Raw genomic sequence first — 23,890 nt, 5'->3', positions numbered from 1 at the left:
ACTATACGATCACAGCGAGCTACCAAAGATTGCTTGTAAAGCCTACTCATGCTCTGACAGAGACCTGTACAAGCTGGCTGAACTCTTCATTTAGCGCTCGAAATGAATCAACTGAAGAACCAGCTGAAGTTGAGACAGTTGGTACGTTGTAATTCTTTGAAATAGTTCCCTTTTTCCGTGAAATTGGAATATCTCAATTGCATCCTCCTCACATCTTTTCTCCTCTCATCACTCCAAATTCTCAAGACTCATTAGTTGAGAAAAGCAGAACACTCTCCACTCTGACCTTTCCACCAATGTGTTCAATGACATGTTTGAAAAGGCTCTGCTGAGATTCGAACTCAGGATCTCCTGTTTACTAGACAGGCGCTTTAACCAACTAAGCCACAGCGCCTGTAGATGCCAAGTATGTTCCAGGTAAGAACACTGCCACACGTATTTATATCAAACATGTCTCATTCATTTAACCCGTATCTCTGTCTTGCAAAATCACGTCACAAAACAGATGTTATTTACTAATATTGGAATCGATATGGACTCCTTCAATTGTCTAGCAACAGGGTTTCTTAAGCTATGTTTTGGGACCCAAAGTGGGCCTGAGTATGTGAGAGGTGGGCAGCGCGATATCAGTAAACATTTTGAGTCACAAGCTATTTCTTCTTAATTTCGGTCATCCGAGGACAGTACATTTTTCATTTGGGTCTCGAACTGAATAAACTCAAGATACTCTGACCTGGATTCTTAAACTATGGTTTGGGACCCAAAGTGGGAATATCGCGAGATATGAGTAAACATTCAGAATCATACACGATTTCTTCATCATTTTGGTCGTTTCGGGGAAACAACATTTCTCAGTTGGATCTCGAGATTAAAAATGGTAAAAACCTAAGAAAAAGCAGATGAATCAGTTAATGTAAGTCATTAACCTACCATGAGATAGAGACTTTGTCAAATGGAAGAGTTATTGAGTTTCTTAGCTCACACAGGAGGTTTCAACTCATTCAAAATACAACCCTTTTGAAATGGCAATTCTTTGCCGTGACCCGGATTCAGACCGGGGTTCCTGCGGCCACAACGCAGAGTACTAAACACTATACGATCACAGCGAGCTACCAAAGATTGCTTGTAAAGCCTACTCATGCTCTGACAGAGACCTGTACAAGCTGGCTGAACTCTTCATTTAGCGCTCGAAATGAATCAACTGAAGAACCAGCTGAAGTTGAGACAGTTGGTACGTTGTAATTCTTTGAAATAGTTCCCTTTTTCCGTGAAATTGGAATATCTCAATTGCATCCTCCTCACATCTTTTCTCCTCTCATCACTCCAAATTCTCAAGACTCATTAGTTGAGAAAAGCAGAACACTCTCCACTCTGACCTTTCCACCAATGTGTTCAATGACATGTTTGAAAAGGCTCTGCTGAGATTAGAACTCAGGATCTCCTGTTTACTAGACAGGCGCTTTAACCAACTAAGCCACAGCGCCTGTAGATGCCAAGTATGTTCCAGGTAAGAACACTGCCACACGTATTTATATCAAACATGTCTCATTCATTTAACCCGTATATCTGTCTTGCAAAATCACGTCACAAAACAGATGTTATTTACTAATATTGGAATCGATATGGACTCCTTCAATTGTCTAGCAACAGGGTTTCTTAAGCTATGTTTTGGGACCCAAAGTGGGCCTGAGTATGTGAGAGGTGGGCAGCGCGATATCAGTAAACATTTTGAGTCACAAGCTATTTCTTCTTAATTTCGGTCATCCGAGGACAGTACATTTTTCATTTGGGTCTCGAACTGAATAAACTCAAGATACTCTGACCTGGATTCTTAAACTATGGTTTGGGACCCAAAGTGGGAATATCGCGAGATATGAGTAAACATTCAGAATCATACACGATTTCTTCATCATTTTGGTCGTTTCGGGGAAACAACATTTCTCAGTTGGATCTCGAGAATAAAAATGGTAAAAACCTAAGAAAAAGCAGATGAATCAGTTAATGTAAGTCATTAACCTACCATGAGATAGAGACTTTGTCAAATGGAAGAGTTATTGAGTTTCTTAGCTCACACAGGAGGTTTCAACTTATTCAAAATACAACCCTTTTGAAATGGCAATTCTTTGCCGTGACCCGGATTCAGACCGGGGTTCCTGCGGCCACAACGCAGAGTACTAAACACTATACGATCACAGCGAGCTACCAAAGATTGCTTGTAAAGCCTACTCATGCTCTGACAGAGACCTGTACAAGCTGGCTGAACTCTTCATTTAGCGCTCGAAATGAATCAACTGAAGAACCAGCTGAAGTTGAGACAGTTGGTACGTTGTAATTCTTTGAAAAAGTTCCCTTTTTCCGTGAAATTGGAATATCTCAATTGCATCCTCCTCACATCTTTTCTCCTCTCATCACTCCAAATTCTCAAGACTCATTGGTTGAGAAAAGCAGAACACTCTCCACTCTGACCTTTCCACCAATGTGTTCAATGACATGTTTGAAAAGGCTCTGCTGAGATTCGAACTCAGGATCTCCTGTTTACTAGACAGGCGCTTTAACCAACTAAGCCACAGCGCCTGTAGATGCCAAGTATGTTCCAGGTAAGAACACTGCCACACGTATTTATATCAAACATGTCTCATTCATTTAACCCGTATCTCTGTCTTGCAAAATCACGTCACAAAACAGATGTTATTTACTAATATTGGAATCGATATGGACTCCTTCAATTGTCTAGCAACAGGGTTTCTTAAGCTATGTTTTGGGACCCAAAGTGGGCCTGAGTATGTGAGAGGTGGGCAGCGCGATATCAGTAAACATTTTGAGTCACAAGCTATTTCTTCTTAATTTCGGTCATCCGAGGACAGTACATTTTTCATTTGGGTCTCGAACTGAATAAACTCAAGATACTCTGACCTGGATTCTTAAACTATGGTTTGGGACCCAAAGTGGGAATATCGCGAGATATGAGTAAACATTCAGAATCATACACGATTTCTTCATCATTTTGGTCGTTTCGGGGAAACAACATTTCTCAGTTGGATCTCGAGATTAAAAATGGTAAAAACCTAAGAAAAAGCAGATGAATCAGTTAATGTAAGTCATTAACCTACCATGAGATAGAGACTTTGTCAAATGGAAGAGTTATTGAGTTTCTTAGCTCACACAGGAGGTTTCAACTCATTCAAAATACAACCCTTTTGAAATGGCAATTCTTTGCCGTGACCCGGATTCAGACCGGGGTTCCTGCGGCCACAACGCAGAGTACTAAACAGTATACGATCACAGCGAGCTACCAAAGATTGCTTGTAAAGCCTACTCATGCTCTGACAGAGACCTGTACAAGCTGGCTGAACTCTTCATTTAGCGCTCGAAATGAATCAACTGAAGAACCAGCTGAAGTTGAGACAGTTGGTACGTTGTAATTCTTTGAAAAAGTTCCCTTTTTCCGTGAAATTGGAATATCTCAATTGCATCCTCCTCACATCTTTTCTCCTCTCATCACTCCAAATTCACAAGACTCATTGGTTGAGAAAAGCAGAACACTCTCCACTCTGACCTTTCCACCAATGTGTTCAATGACATGTTTGAAAAGGCTCTGCTGAGATTCAAACTCAGGATCTCCTGTTTACTAGACAGGCGCTTTAACCAACTAAGCCACAGCGCCTGTAGATGTCAAGTATGTTCCAGGTAAGAACACTGCCACACGTATTTATATCAAACATGTCTCATTCATTTAACCCGTATCTCTGTCTTGCAAAATCACGTCACAAAACAGATGTTATTTACTAATATTGGAATCGATATGGACTCCTTCAATTGTCTAGCAACAGGGTTTCTTAAGCTATGTTTTGGGACCCAAAGTGGGCCTGAGTATGTGAGAGGTGGGCAGCGCGATATCAGTAAACATTTTGAGTCACAAGCTATTTCTTCTTAATTTCGGTCATCCGAGGACAGTACATTTTTCATTTGGGTCTCGAACTGAATAAACTCAAGATACTCTGACCTGGATTCTTAAACTATGGTTTGGGACCCAAAGTGGGAATATCGCGAGATATGAGTAAACATTCAGAATCATACACGATTTCTTCATCATTTTGGTCGTTTCGGGGAAACAACATTTCTCAGTTGGATCTCGAGATTAAAAATGGTAAAAACCTAAGAAAAAGCAGATGAATCAGTTAATGTAAGTCATTAACCTACCATGAGATAGAGACTTTGTCAAATGGAAGAGTTATTGAGTTTCTTAGCTCACACAGGAGGTTTCAACTCATTCAAAATACAACCCTTTTGAAATGGCAATTCTTTGCCGTGACCCGGATTCAGACCGGGGTTCCTACGGCCACAACGCAGAGTACTAAACAGTATACGATCACAGCGAGCTACCAAAGATTGCTTGTAAAGCCTACTCATGCTCTGACAGAGACCTGTACAAGCTGGCTGAACTCTTCATTTAGCGCTCGAAATGAATCAACTGAAGAACCAGCTGAAGTTGAGACAGTTGGTACGTTGTAATTCTTTGAAAAAGTTCCCTTTTTCCGTGAAATTGGAATATCTCAATTGCATCCTCCTCACATCTTTTCTCCTCTCATCACTCCAAATTCACAAGACTCATTGGTTGAGAAAAGCAGAACACTCTCCACTCTGACCTTTCCACCAATGTGTTCAATGACATGTTTGAAAAGGCTCTGCTGAGATTCAAACTCAGGATCTCCTGTTTACTAGACAGGCGCTTTAACCAACTAAGCCACAGCGCCTGTAGATGCCAAGTATGTTCCAGGTAAGAACACTGCCACACGTATTTATATCAAACATGTCTCATTCATTTAACCCGTATCTCTGTCTTGCAAAATCACGTCACAAAACAGATGTTATTTACTAATATTGGAATCGATATGGACTCCTTCAATTGTCTAGCAACAGGGTTTCTTAAGCTATGTTTTGGGACCCAAAGTGGGCCTGAGTATGTGAGAGGTGGGCAGCGCGATATCAGTAAACATTTTGAGTCACAAGCTATTTCTTCTTAATTTCGGTCATCCGAGGACAGTACATTTTTCATTTGGGTCTCGAACTGAATAAACTCAAGATACTCTGACCTGGATTCTTAAACTATGGTTTGGGACCCAAAGTGGGAATATCGCGAGATATGAGTAAACATTCAGAATCATACACGATTTCTTCATCATTTTGGTCGTTTCGGGGAAACAACATTTCTCAGTTGGATCTCGAGATTAAAAATGGTAAAAACCTAAGAAAAAGCAGATGAATCAGTTAATGTAAGTCATTAACCTACCATGAGATAGAGACTTTGTCAAATGGAAGAGTTATTGAGTTTCTTAGCTCACACAGGAGGTTTCAACTCATTCAAAATACAACCCTTTTGAAATGGCAATTCTTTGCCGTGACCCGGATTCAGACCGGGGTTCCTGCGGCCACAACGCAGAGTACTAAACACTATACGATCACAGCGAGCTACCAAAGATTGCTTGTAAAGCCTACTCATGCTCTGACAGAGACCTGTACAAGCTGGCTGAACTCTTCATTTAGCGCTCGAAATGAATCAACTGAAGAACCAGCTGAAGTTGAGACAGTTGGTACGTTGTAATTCTTTGAAAAAGTTCCCTTTTTCCGTGAAATTGGAATATCTCAATTGCATCCTCCTCACATCTTTTCTCCTCTCATCACTCCAAATTCTCAAGACTCATTGGTTGAGAAAAGCAGAACACTGTCCACTCTGACCTTTCCACCAATGTGTTCAATGACATGTTTGAAAAGGCTCTGCTGAGATTCGAACTCAGGATCTCCTGTTTACTAGACAGGCGCTTTAACCAACTAAGCCACAGCGCCTGTAGATGCCAAGAATGTTCCAGGTAAGAACACCGCCACACGTATTTATATCAAACATGTCTCATTCATTTAACCCATATCTCTGTCTTGCAAAATCACGTCACAAAACAGATGTTATTTACTAATATTGGAATCGATATGGACTCCTTCAATTGTCTAGCAACAGGGTTTATTAAGCTATGTTTTGGGACCCAAAGTGGGCCTGAGTATGTGAGAGGTGGGCAGCGCGATATCAGTAAACATTTTGAGTCACAAGCTATTTCTTCTTAATTTCGGTCATCCGAGGACAGTAAATTTTTCATTTGGGTCTCGAACTGAATAAACTCAAGATACTCTGACCTGGATTCTTAAACTATGGTTTGGGACCCAAAGTGGGAATATCGCGAGATATGAGTAAACATTCAGAATCATACACGATTTCTTCATCATTTTGGTCGTTTCGGGGAAACAACATTTCTCAGTTGGATCTCGAGATTAAAAATGGTAAAAACCTAAGAAAAAGCAGATGAATCAGTTAATGTAAGTCATTAACCTACCATGAGATAGAGACTTTGTCAAATGGAAGAGTTATTGAGTTTCTTAGCTCACACAGGAGGTTTCAACTCATTCAAAATACAACCCTTTTGAAATGGCAATTCTTTGCCGTGACCCGGATTCAGACCGGGGTTCCTGCGGCCACAACGCAGAGTACTAAACACTATACGATCACAGCGAGCTACCAAAGATTGCTTGTAAAGCCTACTCATGCTCTGACAGAGACCTGTACAAGCTGGCTGAACTCTTCATTTAGCGCTCGAAATGAATCAACTGAAGAACCAGCTGAAGTTGAGACAGTTGGTACGTTGTAATTCTTTGAAAAAGTTCCCTTTTTCCGTGAAATTGGAATATCTCAATTGCATCCTCCTCACATCTTTTCTCCTCTCATCACTCCAAATTCTCAAGACTCATTGGTTGAGAAAAGCAGAACACTCTCCACTCTGACCTTTCCACCAATGTGTTCAATGACATGTTTGAAAAGGCTCTGCTGAGATTCGAACTCAGGATCTCCTGTTTACTAGACAGGCGCTTTAACCAACTAAGCCACAGCGCCTGTAGATGCCAAGAATGTTCCAGGTAAGAACACCGCCACACGTATTTATATCAAACATGTCTCATTCATTTAACCCATATCTCTGTCTTGCAAAATCACGTCACAAAACAGATGTTATTTACTAATATTGGAATCGATATGGACTCCTTCAATTGTCTAGCAACAGGGTTTATTAAGCTATGTTTTGGGACCCAAAGTGGGCCTGAGTATGTGAGAGGTGGGCAGCGCGATATCAGTAAACATTTTGAGTCACAAGCTATTTCTTCTTAATTTCGGTCATCCGAGGACAGTAAATTTTTCATTTGGGTCTCGAACTGAATAAACTCAAGATACTCTGACCTGGATTCTTAAACTATGGTTTGGGACCCAAAGTGGGAATATCGCGAGATATGAGTAAACATTCAGAATCATACACGATTTCTTCATCATTTTGGTCGTTTCGGGGAAACAACATTTCTCAGTTGGATCTCGAGATTAAAAATGGTAAAAACCTAAGAAAAAGCAGATGAATCAGTTAATGTAAGTCATTAACCTACCATGAGATAGAGACTTTGTCAAATGGAAGAGTTATTGAGTTTCTTAGCTCACACAGGAGGTTTCAACTCATTCAAAATACAACCCTTTTGAAATGGCAATTCTTTGCCGTGACCCGGATTCAGACCGGGGTTCCTGCGGCCACAACGCAGAGTACTAAACACTATACGATCACAGCGAGCTACCAAAGATTGCTTGTAAAGCCTACTCATGCTCTGACAGAGACCTGTACAAGCTGGCTGAACTCTTCATTTAGCGCTCGAAATGAATCAACTGAAGAACCAGCTGAAGTTGAGACAGTTGGTACGTTGTAATTCTTTGAAAAAGTTCCCTTTTTCCGTGAAATTGGAATATCTCAATTGCATCCTCCTCACATCTTTTCTCCTCTCATCACTCCAAATTCTCAAGACTCATTGGTTGAGAAAAGCAGAACACTGTCCACTCTGACCTTTCCACCAATGTGTTCAATGACATGTTTGAAAAGGCTCTGCTGAGATTCGAACTCAGGATCTCCTGTTTACTAGACAGGCGCTTTAACCAACTAAGCCACAGCGCCTGTAGATGCCAAGAATGTTCCAGGTAAGAACACCGCCACACGTATTTATATCAAACATGTCTCATTCATTTAACCCATATCTCTGTCTTGCAAAATCACGTCACAAAACAGATGTTATTTACTAATATTGGAATCGATATGGACTCCTTCAATTGTCTAGCAACAGGGTTTATTAAGCTATGTTTTGGGACCCAAAGTGGGCCTGAGTATGTGAGAGGTGGGCAGCGCGATATCAGTAAACATTTTGAGTCACAAGCTATTTCTTCTTAATTTCGGTCATCCGAGGACAGTAAATTTTTCATTTGGGTCTCGAACTGAATAAACTCAAGATACTCTGACCTGGATTCTTAAACTATGGTTTGGGACCCAAAGTGGGAATATCGCGAGATATGAGTAAACATTCAGAATCATACACGATTTCTTCATCATTTTGGTCGTTTCGGGGAAACAACATTTCTCAGTTGGATCTCGAGATTAAAAATGGTAAAAACCTAAGAAAAAGCAGATGAATCAGTTAATGTAAGTAATTAACCTACCATGAGATAGAGACTTTGTCAAATGGAAGAGTTATTGAGTTTCTTAGCTCACACAGGAGGTTTCAACTCATTCAAAATACAACCCTTTTGAAATGGCAATTCTTTGCCGTGACCCGGATTCAGACCGGGGTTCCTGCGGCCACAACGCAGAGTACTAAACACTATACGATCACAGCGAGCTACCAAAGATTGCTTGTAAAGCCTACTCATGCTCTGACAGAGACCTGTACAAGCTGGCTGAACTCTTCATTTAGCGCTCGAAATGAATCAACTGAAGAACCAGCTGAAGTTGAGACAGTTGGTACGTTGTAATTCTTTGAAAAAGTTCCCTTTTTCCGTGAAATTGGAATATCTCAATTGCATCCTCCTCACATCTTTTCTCCTCTCATCACTCCAAATTCTCAAGACTCATTGGTTGAGAAAAGCAGAACACTCTCCACTCTGACCTTTCCACCAATGTGTTCAATGACATGTTTGAAAAGGCTCTGCTGAGATTCGAACTCAGGATCTCCTGTTTACTAGACAGGCGCTTTAACCAACTAAGCCACAGCGCCTGTAGATGCCAAGTATGTTCCAGGTAAGAACACTGCCACACGTATTTATATCAAACATGTCTCATTCATTTAACCCGTATATCTGTCTTGCAAAATCACGTCACAAAACAGATGTTATTTACTAATATTGGAATCGATATGGACTCCTTCAATTGTCTAGCAACAGGGTTTCTTAAGCTATGTTTTGGGACCCAAAGTGGGCCTGAGTATGTGAGAGGTGGGCAGCGCGATATCAGTAAACATTTTGAGTCACAAGCTATTTCTTCTTAATTTCGGTCATCCGAGGACAGTACATTTTTCATTTGGGTCTCGAACTGAATAAACTCAAGATACTCTGACCTGGATTCTTAAACTATGGTTTGGGACCCAAAGTGGGAATATCGCGAGATATGAGTAAACATTCAGAATCATACACGATTTCTTCATCATTTTGGTCGTTTCGGGGAAACAACATTTCTCAGTTGGATCTCGAGATTAAAAATGGTAAAAACCTAAGAAAAAGCAGATGAATCAGTTAATGTAAGTCATTAACCTACCATGAGATAGAGACTTTGTCAAATGGAAGAGTTATTGAGTTTCTTAGCTCACACAGGAGGTTTCAACTCATTCAAAATACAACCCTTTTGAAATGGCAATTCTTTGCCGTGACCCGGATTCAGACCGGGGTTCCTGCGGCCACAACGCAGAGTACTAAACACTATACGATCACAGCGAGCTACCAAAGATTGCTTGTAAAGCCTACTCATGCTCTGACAGAGACCTGTACAAGCTGGCTGAACTCTTCATTTAGCGCTCGAAATGAATCAACTGAAGAACCAGCTGAAGTTGAGACAGTTGGTACGTTGTAATTCTTTGAAAAAGTTCCCTTTTTCCGTGAAATTGGAATATCTCAATTGCATCCTCCTCACATCTTTTCTCCTCTCATCACTCCAAATTCTCAAGACTCATTGGTTGAGAAAAGCAGAACACTCTCCACTCTGACCTTTCCACCAATGTGTTCAATGACATGTTTGAAAAGGCTCTGCTGAGATTCGAACTCAGGATCTCCTGTTTACTAGACAGGCGCTTTAACCAACTAAGCCACAGTGCCTGTAGATGCCAAGAATGTTCCAGGTAAGAACACCGCCACACGTATTTATATCAAACATGTCTCATTCATTTAACCCATATCTCTGTCTTGCAAAATCACGTCACAAAACAGATGTTATTTACTAATATTGGAATCGATATGGACTCCTTCAATTGTCTAGCAACAGGGTTTCTTAAGCTATGTTTTGGGACCCAAAGTGGGCCTGAGTATGTGAGAGGTGGGCAGCGCGATATCAGTAAACATTTTGAGTCACAAGCTATTTCTTCTTAATTTCGGTCATCCGAGGACAGTACATTTTTCATTTGGGTCTCGAACTGAATAAACTCAAGATACTCTGACCTGGATTCTTAAACTATGGTTTGGGACCCAAAGTGGGAATATCGCGAGATATGAGTAAACATTCAGAATCATACACGATTTGTTCATCATTTTGGTCGTTTCGGGGAAACAACATTTCTCAGTTGGATCTCGAGATTAAAAATGGTAAAAACCTAAGAAAAAGCAGATGAATCAGTTAATGTAAGTCATTAACCTACCATGAGATAGAGACTTTGTCAAATGGAAGAGTTATTGAGTTTCTTAGCTCACACAGGAGGTTTCAACTCATTCAAAATACAACCCTTTTGAAATGGCAATTCTTTGCCGTGACCCGGATTCAGACCGGGGTTCCTGCGGCCACAACGCAGAGTACTAAACACTATACGATCACAGCGAGCTACCAAAGATTGCTTGTAAAGCCTACTCATGCTCTGACAGAGACCTGTACAAGCTGGCTGAACTCTTCATTTAGCGCTCGAAATGAATCAACTGAAGAACCAGCTGAAGTTGAGACAGTTGGTACGTTGTAATTCTTTGAAAAAGTTCCCTTTTTCCGTGAAATTGGAATATCTCAATTGCATCCTCCTCACATCTTTTCTCCTCTCATCACTCCAAATTCTCAAGACTCATTGGTTGAGAAAAGCAGAACACTCTCCACTCTGACCTTTCCACCAATGTGTTCAATGACATGTTTGAAAAGGCTCTGCTGAGATTCGAACTCAGGATCTCCTGTTTACTAGACAGGCGCTTTAACCAACTAAGCCACAGCGCCTGTAGATGTCAAGAATGTTCCAGGTAAGAACACCGCCACACGTATTTATATCAAACATGTCTCATTCATTTAACCCATATCTCTGTCTTGCAAAATCACGTCACAAAACAGATGTTATTTACTAATATTGGAATCGATATGGACTCCTTCAATTGTCTAGCAACAGGGTTTATTAAGCTATGTTTTGGGACCCAAAGTGGGCCTGAGTATGTGAGAGGTGGGCAGCGCGATATCAGTAAACATTTTGAGTCACAAGCTATTTCTTCTTAATTTCGGTCATCCGAGGACAGTAAATTTTTCATTTGGGTCTCGAACTGAATAAACTCAAGATACTCTGACCTGGATTCTTAAACTATGGTTTGGGACCCAAAGTGGGAATATCGCGAGATATGAGTAAACATTCAGAATCATACACGATTTCTTCATCATTTTGGTCGTTTCGGGGAAACAACATTTCTCAGTTGGATCTCGAGATTAAAAATGGTAAAAACCTAAGAAAAAGCAGATGAATCAGTTAATGTAAGTCATTAACCTACCATGAGATAGAGACTTTGTCAAATGGAAGAGTTACTGAGTTTCTTAGCTCACACAGGAGGTTTCAACTCATTCAAAATACAACCCTTTTGAAATGGCAATTCTTTGCCGTGACCCGGATTCAGACCGGGGTTCCTGCGGCCACAACGCAGAGTACTAAACACTATACGATCACAGCGAGCTACCAAAGATTGCTTGTAAAGCCTACTCATGCTCTGACAGAGACCTGTACAAGCTGGCTGAACTCTTCATTTAGCGCTCGAAATGAATCAACTGAAGAACCAGCTGAAGTTGAGACAGTTGGTACGTTGTAATGCTTTGAAAAAGTTCCCTTTTTCCGTGAAATTGGAATATCTCAATTGCATCCTCCTCACATATTTTCTCCTCTTATCACTCCAAATTCTCAAGACTACTTGGTTGAGAAAAGCAGAACACTCTCCACTCTGACCTTTCCACCAATGTGTTCAATGACATGTTTGAAAAGGCTCTGCTGAGATTCGAACTCAGGATCTCCTGTTTACTAGACAGGCGCTTTAACCAACTAAGCCACAGCGCCTGTAGAGGCCAAGTATGTTCCAGGTAAGAACACTGCCACACGTATTTATATCAAACATGTCTCATTCATTTAACCCGTATATCTGTCTTGCAAAATCACGTCACAAAACAGATGTTATTTACTAATATTGGAATCGATATGGACTCCTTCAATTGTCTAGCAACAGGGTTTCTTAAGCTATGTTTTGGGACCCAAAGTGGGCCTGAGTATGTGAGAGGTGGGCAGCGCGATATCAGTAAACATTTTGAGTCACAAGCTATTTCTTCTTAATTTCGGTCATCCGAGGACAGTACATTTTTCATTTGGGTCTCGAACTGAATAAACTCAAGATACTCTGACCTGGATTCTTAAACTATGGTTTGGGACCCAAAGTGGGAATATCGCGAGATATGAGTAAACATTCAGAATCATACACGATATCTTCATCATTTTGGTCGTTTCGGGGAAACAACATCTCTCAGTTGGATCTCGAGATTAAAAATGGTAAAAACCTAAGAAAAAGCAGATGAATCAGTTAATGTAAGTAATTAACCTACCATGAGATAGAGACTTTGTCAAATGGAAGAGTTATTGAGTTTCTTAGCTCACACAGGAGGTTTCAACTCATTCAAAATACAACCCTTTTGAAATGGCAATTCTTTGCCGTGACCCGGATTCAGACCGGGGTTCCTGCGGCCACAACGCAGAGTACTAAACACTATACGATCACAGCGAGCTACCAAAGATTGCTTGTAAAGCCTACTCATGCTCTGACAGAGACCTGTACAAGCTGGCTGAACTCTTCATTTAGCGCTCGAAATGAATCAACTGAAGAACCAGCTGAACTTGAGACAGTTGGTACGTTGTAATTCTTTGAAAAAGTTCCCTTTTTCCGTGAAATTGGAATATCTCAATTGCATCCTCCTCACATCTTTTCTCCTCTCATCACTCCAAATTCTCAAGACTCATTGGTTGAGAAAAGCAGAACACTCTCCACTCTGACCTTTCCACCAATGTGTTCAATGACATGTTTGAAAAGGCTCTGCTGAGATTCGAACTCAGGATCTCCTGTTAACTAGACAGGCGCTTTAACCAACTAAGCCACAGCGCCTGTAGATGCCAAGTATGTTCCAGGTAAGAACACCGCCACACGTATTTATATCAAACATGTCTCATTCATTTAACCCATATCTCTGTCTTGCAAAATCACGTCACAAAACAGATGTTATTTACTAATATTGGAATCGATATGGACTCCTTCAATTGTCTAGCAACAGGGTTTCTTAAGCTATGTTTTGGGACCCAAAGTGGGCCTGAGTATGTGAGAGGTGGGCAGCGCGATATCAGTAAACATTTTGAGTCACAAGCTATTTCTTCTTAATTTCGGTCATCCGAGGACAGTACATTTTTCATTTGGGTCTCGAACTGAATAAACTCAAGATACTCTGACCTGGATTCTTAAACTATGGTTTGGGACCCAAAGTGGGAATATCGCGAGATATGAGTAAACATTCAGAATCATACACGATATCTTCATCATTTTGGTCGTTTCGGGGAAACAACATCTCTCAGTTGGATCTCGAGATTAAAAATGGTAAAAACCTAAGAAAAAGCAGATGAATCAGTTAATGTAAGTAATTAACCTACCATGAGATAGAGACTTTGTCAAATGGAAGAGTTATTGAGTTTCTTAGCTCACACAGGAGGTTTCAACTCATTCAAAATACAACCCTTTTGAAATGGCAATTCTTTGCCGTGACCCGGATTCAGACCGGGGTTCCTGCGGCCACAACGCAGAGTACTAAACACTATACGATCACAGCGAGCTACCAAAGATTGCTTGTAAAGCCTACTCATGCTCTGACAGAGACCTGTACAAGCTGGCTGAACTCTTCATTTAGCGCTCGAAATGAATCAACTGAAGAACCAGCTGAACTTGAGACAGTTGGTACGTTGTAATTCTTTGAAAAAGTTCCCTTTTTCCGTGAAATTGGAATATCTCAATTGCATCCTCCTCACATCTTTTCTCCTCTCATCACTCCAAATTCTCAAGACTCATTGGTTGAGAAAGAGCAGAACACTCTCCACTCTGACCTTTCCACCAATGTGTTCAATGACATGTTTGAAAAGGCTCTGCTGAGATTCGAACTCAGGATCTCCTGTTAACTAGACAGGCGCTTTAACCAACTAAGCCACAGCGCCTGTAGATGCCAAGTATGTTCCAGGTAAGAACACCGCCACACGTATTTATATCAAACATGTCTCATTCATTTAACCCATATCTCTGTCTTGCAAAATCACGTCACAAAACAGATGTTATTTACTAATATTGGAATCGATATGGACTCCTTCAATTGTCTAGCAACAGGGTTTCTTAAGCTATGTTTTGGGACCCAAAGTGGGCCTGAGTATGTGAGAGGTGGGCAGCGCGATATCAGTAAACATTTTGAGTCACAAGCTATTTCTTCTTAATTTCGGTCATCCGAGGACAGTCAATTTTTCATTTGGGTCTCGAACTGAATAAACTCAAGATACTCTGACCTGGATTCTTAAACTATGGTTTGGGACCCAAAGTGGGAATATCGCGAGATATGAGTAAACATTCAGAATCATACACGATTTCTTCATAATTTTGGTCGTTTCGGGGAAACAACATTTCTCAGTTGGATCTCGAGATTAAAAATGGTAAAAACCTAAGAAAAAGCAGATGAATCAGTTAATGTAAGTCATTAACCTACCATGAGATAGAGACTTTGTCAAATGGAAGAGTTATTGAGTTTCTTAGCTCACACAGGAGGTTTCAACTCATTCAAAATACAACCCTTTTGAAATGGCAATTCTTTGCCGTGACCCGGATTCAGACCGGGGTTCCTGCGGCCACAACGCAGAGTACTAAACACTATACGATCACAGCGAGCTACCAAAGATTGCTTGTAAAGCCTACTCATGCTCTGACAGAGACCTGTACAAGCTGGCTGAACTCTTCATTTAGCGCTCGAAATGAATCAACTGAAGAACCAGCTGAACTTGAGACAGTTGGTACGTTGTAATTCTTTGAAAAAGTTCCCTTTTTCCGTGAAATTGGAATATCTCAATTGCATCCTCCTCACATCTTTTCTCCTCTCATCACTCCAAATTCTCAAGACTCATTGGTTGAGAAAAGCAGAACACTCTCCACTCTGACCTTTCCACCAATGTGTTCAATGACATGTTTGAATAGGCTCTGCTGAGATTCGAACTCAGGATCTCCTGTTTACTAGACAGGCAGCTTTAACCAACTAAGCCACAGCGCCTGTAGATGCCAAGTAATGTTCCAGGTAAGAACACCGCCACACGTATTTATATCAAACATGTCTCATTCATTTAACCCAGTATCTCTGTCTTGCAAAATCACGTCACAAAACAGATGTTATTTACTAATATTGGAATCGATATGGACTCCTTCAATTGTCTAGCAACAGGGTTTCTTAAGCTATGTTTTGGGACCCAAAGTGGGCCTGAGTATGTGAGAGGTGGGCAGCGCGATATCAGTAAACATTTTGAGTCACAAGCTATTTCTTCTTAATTTCGGTCATCCGAGGACAGTACATTTTTCATTTGGGTCTCGAACTGAATAAACTCAAGATACTCTGACCTGGATTCTTAAACTATGGTTTGGGACCCAAAGTGGGAATATCGCGAGATATGAGTAAACATTCAGAATCATACACGATATCTTCATCATTTTGGTCGTTTCGGGGAAACAACATTTCTCAGTTGGATCTCGAGATTAAAAATGGTAAAAACCTAAGAAAAAGCAGATGAATCAGTTAATGTAAGTCATTAACCTACCATGAGATAGAGACTTTGTCAAATGGAAGAGTTATTGAGTTTCTTAGCTCACACAGGAGGTTTCAACTCATTCAAAATACAACCCTTTTGAAATGGCAATTCTTTGCCGTGACCCGGATTCAGACCGGGGTTCCTGCGGCCACAACGCAAGAGTACTAAACACTATACGATCACAGCGAGCTACCAAAGATTGCTTGTAAAGCCTACTCATGCTCTGACAGAGACCTGTACAAGCTGGCTGAACTCTTCATTTAGCGCTCGAAATGAATCAACTGAAGAACCAGCTGAAGTTGAGACAGTTGGTACGTTGTAATTCTTTGAAAAAGTTCCCTTTTTCCGTGAAATTGGAATATCTCAATTGCATCCTCCTCACATCTTTTCTCCTCTCATCACTCCAAATTCTCAAGACTCATTGGTTGAGAAAAGCAGAACACTCTCCACTCTGACCTTTCCACCAATGTGTTCAATGACATGTTTGAAAAGGCTCTGCTGAGATTCGAACTCAGGATCTCCTGTTTACTAGACAGGCGCTTTAACCAACTAAGCCACAGCGCCTGTAGATGCCAAGTATGTTCCAGGTAAGAACACCGCCACACGTATTTATATCAAACATGTCTCATTCATTTAACCCGTATATCTGTCTTGCAAAATCACGTCACAAAACAGATGTTATTTACTAATATTGGAATCGATATGGACTCCTTCAATTGTCTAGCAACAGGGTTTCTTAAGCTATGTTTTGGGACCCAAAGTGGGCCTGAGTATGTGAGAGGTGGGCAGCGCGATATCAGTAAACATTTTGAGTCACAAGCTATTTCTTCTTAATTTCGGTCATCCGAGGACAGTACATTTTTCATTTGGGTCTCGAACTGAATAAACTCAAGATACTCTGACCTGGATTCTTAAACTATGGTTTGGGACCCAAAGTGGGAATATCGCGAGATATGAGTAAACATTCAGAATCATACACGATTTCTTCATCATTTTGGTCGTTTCGGGGAAACAACATTTCTCAGTTGGATCTCGAGATTAAAAATGGTAAAAACCTAAGAAAAAGCAGATGAATCAGTTAATGTAAGTCATTAACCTACCATGAGATAGAGACTTTGTCAAATGGAAGAGTTATTGAGTTTCTTAGCTCACACAGGAGGTTTCAACTCATTCAAAATACAACCCTTTTGAAATGGCAATTCTTTGCCGTGACCCGAATTCAGACCGGGGTTCCTGCGGCCACAACGCAGAGTACTAAACACTATACGATCACAGCGAGCTACCAAAGATTGCTTGTAAAGCCTATTCATGCTCTGACAGAGACCTGTACAAGCTGGCTGAACTCTTCATTTAGCGCTCGAAATGAATCAACTGAAGAACCAGCTGAAGTTGAGACAGTTGGTACGTTGTAATTCTTTGAAAAAGTTCCCTTTTTCCGTGAAATTGGAATATCTCAATTGCATCCTCCTCACATCTTTTCTCCTCTCATCACTCCAAATTCTCAAGACTCATTGGTTGAGAAAAGCAGAACACTCTCCACTCTGACCTTTCCACCAATGTGTTCAATGACATGTTTGAAAAGGCTCTGCTGAGATTCGAACTCAGGATCTCCTGTTTACTAGACAGGCGCTTTAACCAACTAAGCCACAGCGCCTGTAGATGCCAAGTATGTTCCAGGTAAGAACACCGCCACACGTATTTATATCAAACATGTCTCATTCATTTAACCCATATCTCTGTCTTGCAAAATCACGTCACAAAACAGATGTTATTTACTAATATTGGAATCGATATGGACTCCTTCAATTGTCTAGCAACAGGGTTTCTTAAGCTATGTTTTGGGACCCAAAGTGGGCCTGAGTATGTGAGAGGTGGGCAGCGCGATATCAGTAAACATTTTGAGTCACAAGCTATTTCTTCTTAATTTCGGTCATCCGAGGACTGTAAATTTTTCATTTGGGTCTCGAACTGAATAAACTCAAGATACTCTGACCTGGATTCTTAAACTATGGTTTGGGACCCAAAGTGGGAATATCGCGAGATATGAGTAAACATTCAGATTCATACACGATTTCTTCATCATTTTGGTCGTTTCGGGGAAACAACATTTCTCAGTTGGATCTCGAGATTAAAAATGGTAAAAACCTAAGAAAAAGCAGATGAATCAGTTAATGTAAGTCATTAACCTACCATGAGATAGAGACTTTGTCAAATGGAAGAGTTATTGAGTTTCTTAGCTCACACAGGAGGTTTCAACTCATTCAAAATACAACCCTTTTGAAATGGCAATTCTTTGCCGTGACCCGGATTCAGACCGGGGTTCCTGCGGCCACAACAAAGAGTACTAAACACTATACGATCACAGCGAGCCACCAAAGATTGCTTGTAAAGCCTACTCATGCTCTGACAGAGACCTGTACAAGCTGGCTGAACTCTTCATTTAGCGCTCGAAATGAATCAACTGAAGAACCAGCTGAAGTTGAGACAGTTGGTACGTTGTAATTCTTTGAAAAAGTTCCCTTTTTCCGTGAAATTGGAATATCTCAATTGCATCCTCCTCACATCTTTTCTCCTCTCATCACTCCAAATTCTCAAGACTCATTGGTTGAGAAAAGCAGAACACTCTCCACTCTGACCTTTCCACCAATGTGTTCAATGACATGTTTGAAAAGGCTCTGCTGAGATTTGAATTCAGGATCTCCTGTTTACTAGACAGGCGCTTTAACCAACTAAGCCACAGCGCCTGTAGAGGCCAAGTATGTTCCAGGTAAGAACACTGCCACACGTATTTATATCAAACATGTCTCATTCATTTAACCCGTATCTCTGTCTTGCAAAATCACGTCACAAAACAGATGTTATTTACTAATATTGGAATCGATATGGACTCCTTCAATTGTCTAGCAACAGGGTTTCTTAAGCTATGTTTTGGGACCCAAAGTGGGCCTGAGTATGTGAGAGGTGGGCAGCGCGATATCAGTAAACATTTTGAGTCACAAGCTATTTCTTCTTAATTTCGGTCATCCGAGGACAGTAAATTTTTCATTTGGGTCTCGAACTGAATAAACTCAAGATACTCTGACCTGGATTCTTAAACTATGGTTTGGGACCCAAAGTGGGAATATCGCGAGATATGAGTAAACATTCAGAATCATACACGATATCTTCATCATTTTGGTCGTTTCGGGGAAACAACATCTCTCAGTTGGATCTCGAGATTAAAAATGGTAAAAACCTAAGAAAAAGCAGATGAATCAGTTAATGTAAGTAATTAACCTACCATGAGATAGAGACTTTGTCAAATGGAAGAGTTATTGAGTTTCTTAGCTCACACAGGAGGTTTCAACTCATTCAAAATACAACCCTTTTGAAATGGCAATTCTTTGCCGTGACCCGGATTCAGACCGGGGTTCCTGCGGCCACAACAAAGAGTACTAAACACTATACGATCACAGCGAGCCACCAAAGATTGCTTGTAAAGCCTACTCATGCTCTGACAGAGACCTGTACAAGCTGGCTGAACTCTTCATTTAGCGCTCGAAATGAATCAACTGAAGAACCAGCTGAAGTTGAGACAGTTGGTACGTTGTAATTCTTTGAAAAAGTTCCCTTTTTCCGTGAAATTGGAATATCTCAATTGCATCCTCCTCACATCTTTTCTCCTCTCATCACTCCAAATTCTCAAGACTCATTGGTTGAGAAAAGCAGAACACTCTCCACTCTGACCTTTCCACCAATGTGTTCAATGACATGTTTGAAAAGGCTCTGCTGAGATTTGAATTCAGGATCTCCTGTTTACTAGACAGGCGCTTTAACCAACTAAGCCACAGCGCCTGTAGAGGCCAAGTATGTTCCAGGTAAGAACACTGCCACACGTATTTATATCAAACATGTCTCATTCATTTAACCCGTATCTCTGTCTTGCAAAATCACGTCACAAAACAGATGTTATTTACTAATATTGGAATCGATATGGACTCCTTCAATTGTCTAGCAACAGGGTTTCTTAAGCTATGTTTTGGGACCCAAAGTGGGCCTGAGTATGTGAGAGGTGGGCAGCGCGATATCAGTAAACATTTTGAGTCACAAGCTATTTCTTCTTAATTTCGGTCATCCGAGGACAGTAAATTTTTCATTTGGGTCTCGAACTGAATAAACTCAAGATACTCTGACCTGGATTCTTAAACTATGGTTTGGGACCCAAAGTGGGAATATCGCGAGATATGAGTAAACATTCAGAATCATACACGATATCTTCATCATTTTGGTCGTTTCGGGGAAACAACATCTCTCAGTTGGATCTCGAGATTAAAAATGGTAAAAACCTAAGAAAAAGCAGATGAATCAGTTAATGTAAGTAATTAACCTACCATGAGATAGAGACTTTGTCAAATGGAAGAGTTATTGAGTTTCTTAGCTCACACAGGAGGTTTCAACTCATTCAAAATACAACCCTTTTGAAATGGCAATTCTTTGCCGTGACCCGGATTCAGACCGGGGTTCCTGCGGCCACAACAAAGAGTACTAAACACTATACGATCACAGCGAGCCACCAAAGATTGCTTGTAAAGCCTACTCATGCTCTGACAGAGACCTGTACAAGCTGGATGAACTCTTCATTTAGCGCTCGAAATGAATCAACTGAAGAACCAGCTGAACTTGAGACAGTTGGTACGTTGTAATTCTTTGAAAAAGTTCCCTTTTTCCGTGAAATTGGAATATCTCAATTGCATCCTCCTCACATCTTTTCTCCTCTCATCACTCCAAATTCTCAAGACTCATTGGTTGAGAAAAGCAGAACACTCTCCACTCTGACCTTTCCACCAATGTGTTCAATGACATGTTTGAAAAGGCTCTGCTGAGATTTGAATTCAGGATCTCCTGTTTACTAGACAGGCGCTTTAACCAACTAAGCCACAGCGCCTGTAGAGGCCAAGTATGTTCCAGGTAAGAACACTGCCACACGTATTTATATCAAACATGTCTCATTCATTTAACCCGTATCTCTGTCTTGCAAAATCACGTCACAAAACAGATGTTATTTACTAATATTGGAATCGATATGGACTCCTTCAATTGTCTAGCAACAGGGTTTCTTAAGCTATGTTTTGGGACCCAAAGTGGGCCTGAGTATGTGAGAGGTGGGCAGCGCAATATCAGTAAACATTTTGAGTCACAAGCTATTTCTTCTTAATTTCGGTCATCCGAGGACAGTACATTTTTCATTTGGGTCTCGAACTGAATAAACTCAAGATACTCTGACCTGGATTCTTAAACTATGGTTTGGGACCCAAAGTGGGAATATCGCGAGATATGAGTAAACATTCAGAATCATACACGATATCTTCATCATTTTGGTCGTTTCGGGGAAACAACATCTCTCAGTTGGATCTCGAGATTAAAAATGGTAAAAACCTAAGAAAAAGCAGATGAATCAGTTAATGTAAGTCATTAACCTACCATGAGATAGAGACTTTGTCAAATGGAAGAGTTATTGAGTTTCTTAGCTCACACAGGAGGTTTCAACTCATTCAAAATACAACCCTTTTGAAATGGCAATTCTTTGCCGTGACCCGGATTCAGACCGGGGTTCCTGCGGCCACAACGCAGAGTACTAAACACTATACGATCACAGCGAGCTACCAAAGATTGCTTGTAAAGCCTACTCATGCTCTGACAGAGACCTGTACAAGCTGGCTGAACTCTTCATTTAGCGCTCGAAATGAATCAACTGAAGAACCAGCTGAAGTTGAGACAGTTGGTACGTTGTAATTCTTTGAAAAAGTTCCCTTTTTCCGTGAAATTGGAATATCTCAATTGCATCCTCCTCACATCTTTTCTCCTCTCATCACTCCAAATTCTCAAGACTCATTGGTTGAGAAAAGCAGAACACTCTGACCTTTCCACCAATGTGTTCAATGACATGTTTGAAAAGGCTCTGCTGAGATTCGAACTCAGGATCTCCTGTTTACTAGACAGGCGCTTTAACCAACTAAGCCACAGCGCCTGTAGATGCCAAGTATGTTCCAGGTAAGAACACCGCCACACGTATTTATATCAAACATGTCTCATTAATTTAACCCATATCTCTGTCTTGCAAAATCACGTCACAAAACAGATGTTATTTACTAATATTGGAATCGATATGGACTCCTTCAATTGTCTAGCAACAGGGTTTCTTAAGCTATGTTTTGGGACCCAAAGTGGGCCTGAGTATGTGAGAGGTGGGCAGCGCGATATCAGTAAACATTTTGAGTCACAAGCTATTTCTTCTTAATTTCGGTCATCCGAGGACAGTACATTTTTCATTTGGGTCTCGAACTGAATAAACTCAAGATACTCTGACCTGGATTCTTAAACTATGGTTTGGGACCCAAAGTGGGAATATCGCGAGATATGAGTAAACATTCAGAATCATACACGATTTCTTCATCATTTTGGTCGTTTCGGGGAAACAACATTTCTCAGTTGGATCTCGAGATTAAAAATGGTAAAAACCTAAGAAAAAGCAGATGAATCAGTTAATGTAAGTCATTAACCTACCATGAGATAGAGACTTTGTCAAATGGAAGAGTTATTGAGTTTCTTAGCTCACACAGGAGGTTTCAACTCATTCAAAATACAACCCTTTTGAAATGGCAATTCTTTGCCGTGACCCGGATTCAGACCGGGGTTCCTGCGGCCACAATGCAGAGTACTAAACACTATACGATCACAGCGAGCTACCAAAGATTGCTTGTAAAGCCTACTCATGCTCTGACAGAGACCTGTACAAGCTGGCTGAACTCTTCATTTAGCGCTCGAAATGAATCAACTGAAGAACCAGCTGAAGTTGAGACAGTTGGTACGTTGTAATTCTTTGAAAAAGTTCCCTTTTTCCGTGAAATTGGAATATCTCAATTGCATCCTCCTCACATCTTTTCTCCTCTCATCACTCCAAATTCTCAAGACTCATTGGTTGAGAAAAGCAGAACACTCTCCACTCTGACCTTTCCACCAATGTGTTCAATGACATGTTTGAAAAGGCTCTGCTGAGATTCGAACTCAGGATCTCCTGTTTACTAGACAGGCGCTTTAACCAACTAAGCCACAGCGCCTGTAGATGCCAAGTATGTTCCAGGTAAGAACACCGCCACACGTATTTATATCAAACATGTCTCATTCATTTAACCCGTATATCTGTCTTGCAAAATCACGTCACAAAACAGATGTTATTTACTAATATTGGAATCGATATGGACTCCTTCAATTGTCTAGCAACAGGGTTTCTTAAGCTATGTTTTGGGACCCAAAGTGGGCCTGAGTATGTGAGAGGTGGGCAGCGCGATATCAGTAAACATTTTGAGTCACAAGCTATTTCTTCTTAATTTCGGTCATCCGAGGACAGTACATTTTTCATTTGGGTCTCGAACTGAATAAACTCAAGATACTCTGACCTGGATTCTTAAACTATGGTTTGGGACCCAAAGTGGGAATATCGCGAGATATGAGTAAACATTCAGAATCATACACGATTTCTTCATCATTTTGGTCGTTTCGGGGAAACAACATTTCTCAGTTGGATCTCGAGATTAAAAATGGTAAAAACCTAAGAAAAAGCAGATGAATCAGTTAATGTAAGTCATTAACCTACCATGAGATAGAGACTTTGTCAAATGGAAGAGTTATTGAGTTTCTTAGCTCACACAGGAGGTTTCAACTCATT

General features: G+C 40.7%; 12 non-coding genes across 12 annotated transcripts; all 12 read right to left on the bottom strand.

Moving 5' to 3' along the window:
* Positions 1–320: 320 nt before the first annotated feature.
* Positions 321–394, bottom strand: trnat-agu. The gene has a single exon. It is a non-coding gene; the product is annotated as a tRNA-Thr (tRNA).
* Positions 395–2,500: 2,106 nt separating this feature from the next.
* trnat-agu lies at positions 2,501–2,574 on the bottom strand. Its single transcript has one exon. It is a non-coding gene; the product is annotated as a tRNA-Thr (tRNA).
* A 3,196-nt stretch (positions 2,575–5,770) lies between these two features.
* Positions 5,771–5,844, bottom strand: trnat-agu. The gene has a single exon. It is a non-coding gene; the product is annotated as a tRNA-Thr (tRNA).
* Positions 5,845–6,860: 1,016 nt separating this feature from the next.
* Positions 6,861–6,934, bottom strand: trnat-agu. Its single transcript has one exon. It is a non-coding gene; the product is annotated as a tRNA-Thr (tRNA).
* Positions 6,935–7,950: 1,016 nt separating this feature from the next.
* On the bottom strand, positions 7,951–8,024 carry trnat-agu. Its single transcript has one exon. It is a non-coding gene; the product is annotated as a tRNA-Thr (tRNA).
* A 1,016-nt stretch (positions 8,025–9,040) lies between these two features.
* Positions 9,041–9,114, bottom strand: trnat-agu. Its single transcript has one exon. It is a non-coding gene; the product is annotated as a tRNA-Thr (tRNA).
* A 2,106-nt stretch (positions 9,115–11,220) lies between these two features.
* Positions 11,221–11,294, bottom strand: trnat-agu. Its single transcript has one exon. It is a non-coding gene; the product is annotated as a tRNA-Thr (tRNA).
* A 1,016-nt stretch (positions 11,295–12,310) lies between these two features.
* On the bottom strand, positions 12,311–12,384 carry trnat-agu. The gene has a single exon. It is a non-coding gene; the product is annotated as a tRNA-Thr (tRNA).
* A 4,291-nt stretch (positions 12,385–16,675) lies between these two features.
* Positions 16,676–16,749, bottom strand: trnat-agu. Its single transcript has one exon. It is a non-coding gene; the product is annotated as a tRNA-Thr (tRNA).
* A 1,016-nt stretch (positions 16,750–17,765) lies between these two features.
* Positions 17,766–17,839, bottom strand: trnat-agu. The gene has a single exon. It is a non-coding gene; the product is annotated as a tRNA-Thr (tRNA).
* A 4,279-nt stretch (positions 17,840–22,118) lies between these two features.
* Positions 22,119–22,192, bottom strand: trnat-agu. Its single transcript has one exon. It is a non-coding gene; the product is annotated as a tRNA-Thr (tRNA).
* A 1,016-nt stretch (positions 22,193–23,208) lies between these two features.
* Positions 23,209–23,282, bottom strand: trnat-agu. Its single transcript has one exon. It is a non-coding gene; the product is annotated as a tRNA-Thr (tRNA).
* Positions 23,283–23,890: the final 608 nt, after the last annotated feature.

This window comes from Oncorhynchus mykiss, chromosome 16 (genome assembly GCF_013265735.2).
Source record: "Oncorhynchus mykiss isolate Arlee chromosome 16, USDA_OmykA_1.1, whole genome shotgun sequence".
Lineage (NCBI taxonomy): Eukaryota > Metazoa > Chordata > Actinopteri > Salmoniformes > Salmonidae > Oncorhynchus > Oncorhynchus mykiss.
Note: the sequence above shows the minus strand (reverse complement) of the source record. Positions and strands in the feature narration are given on the sequence as shown.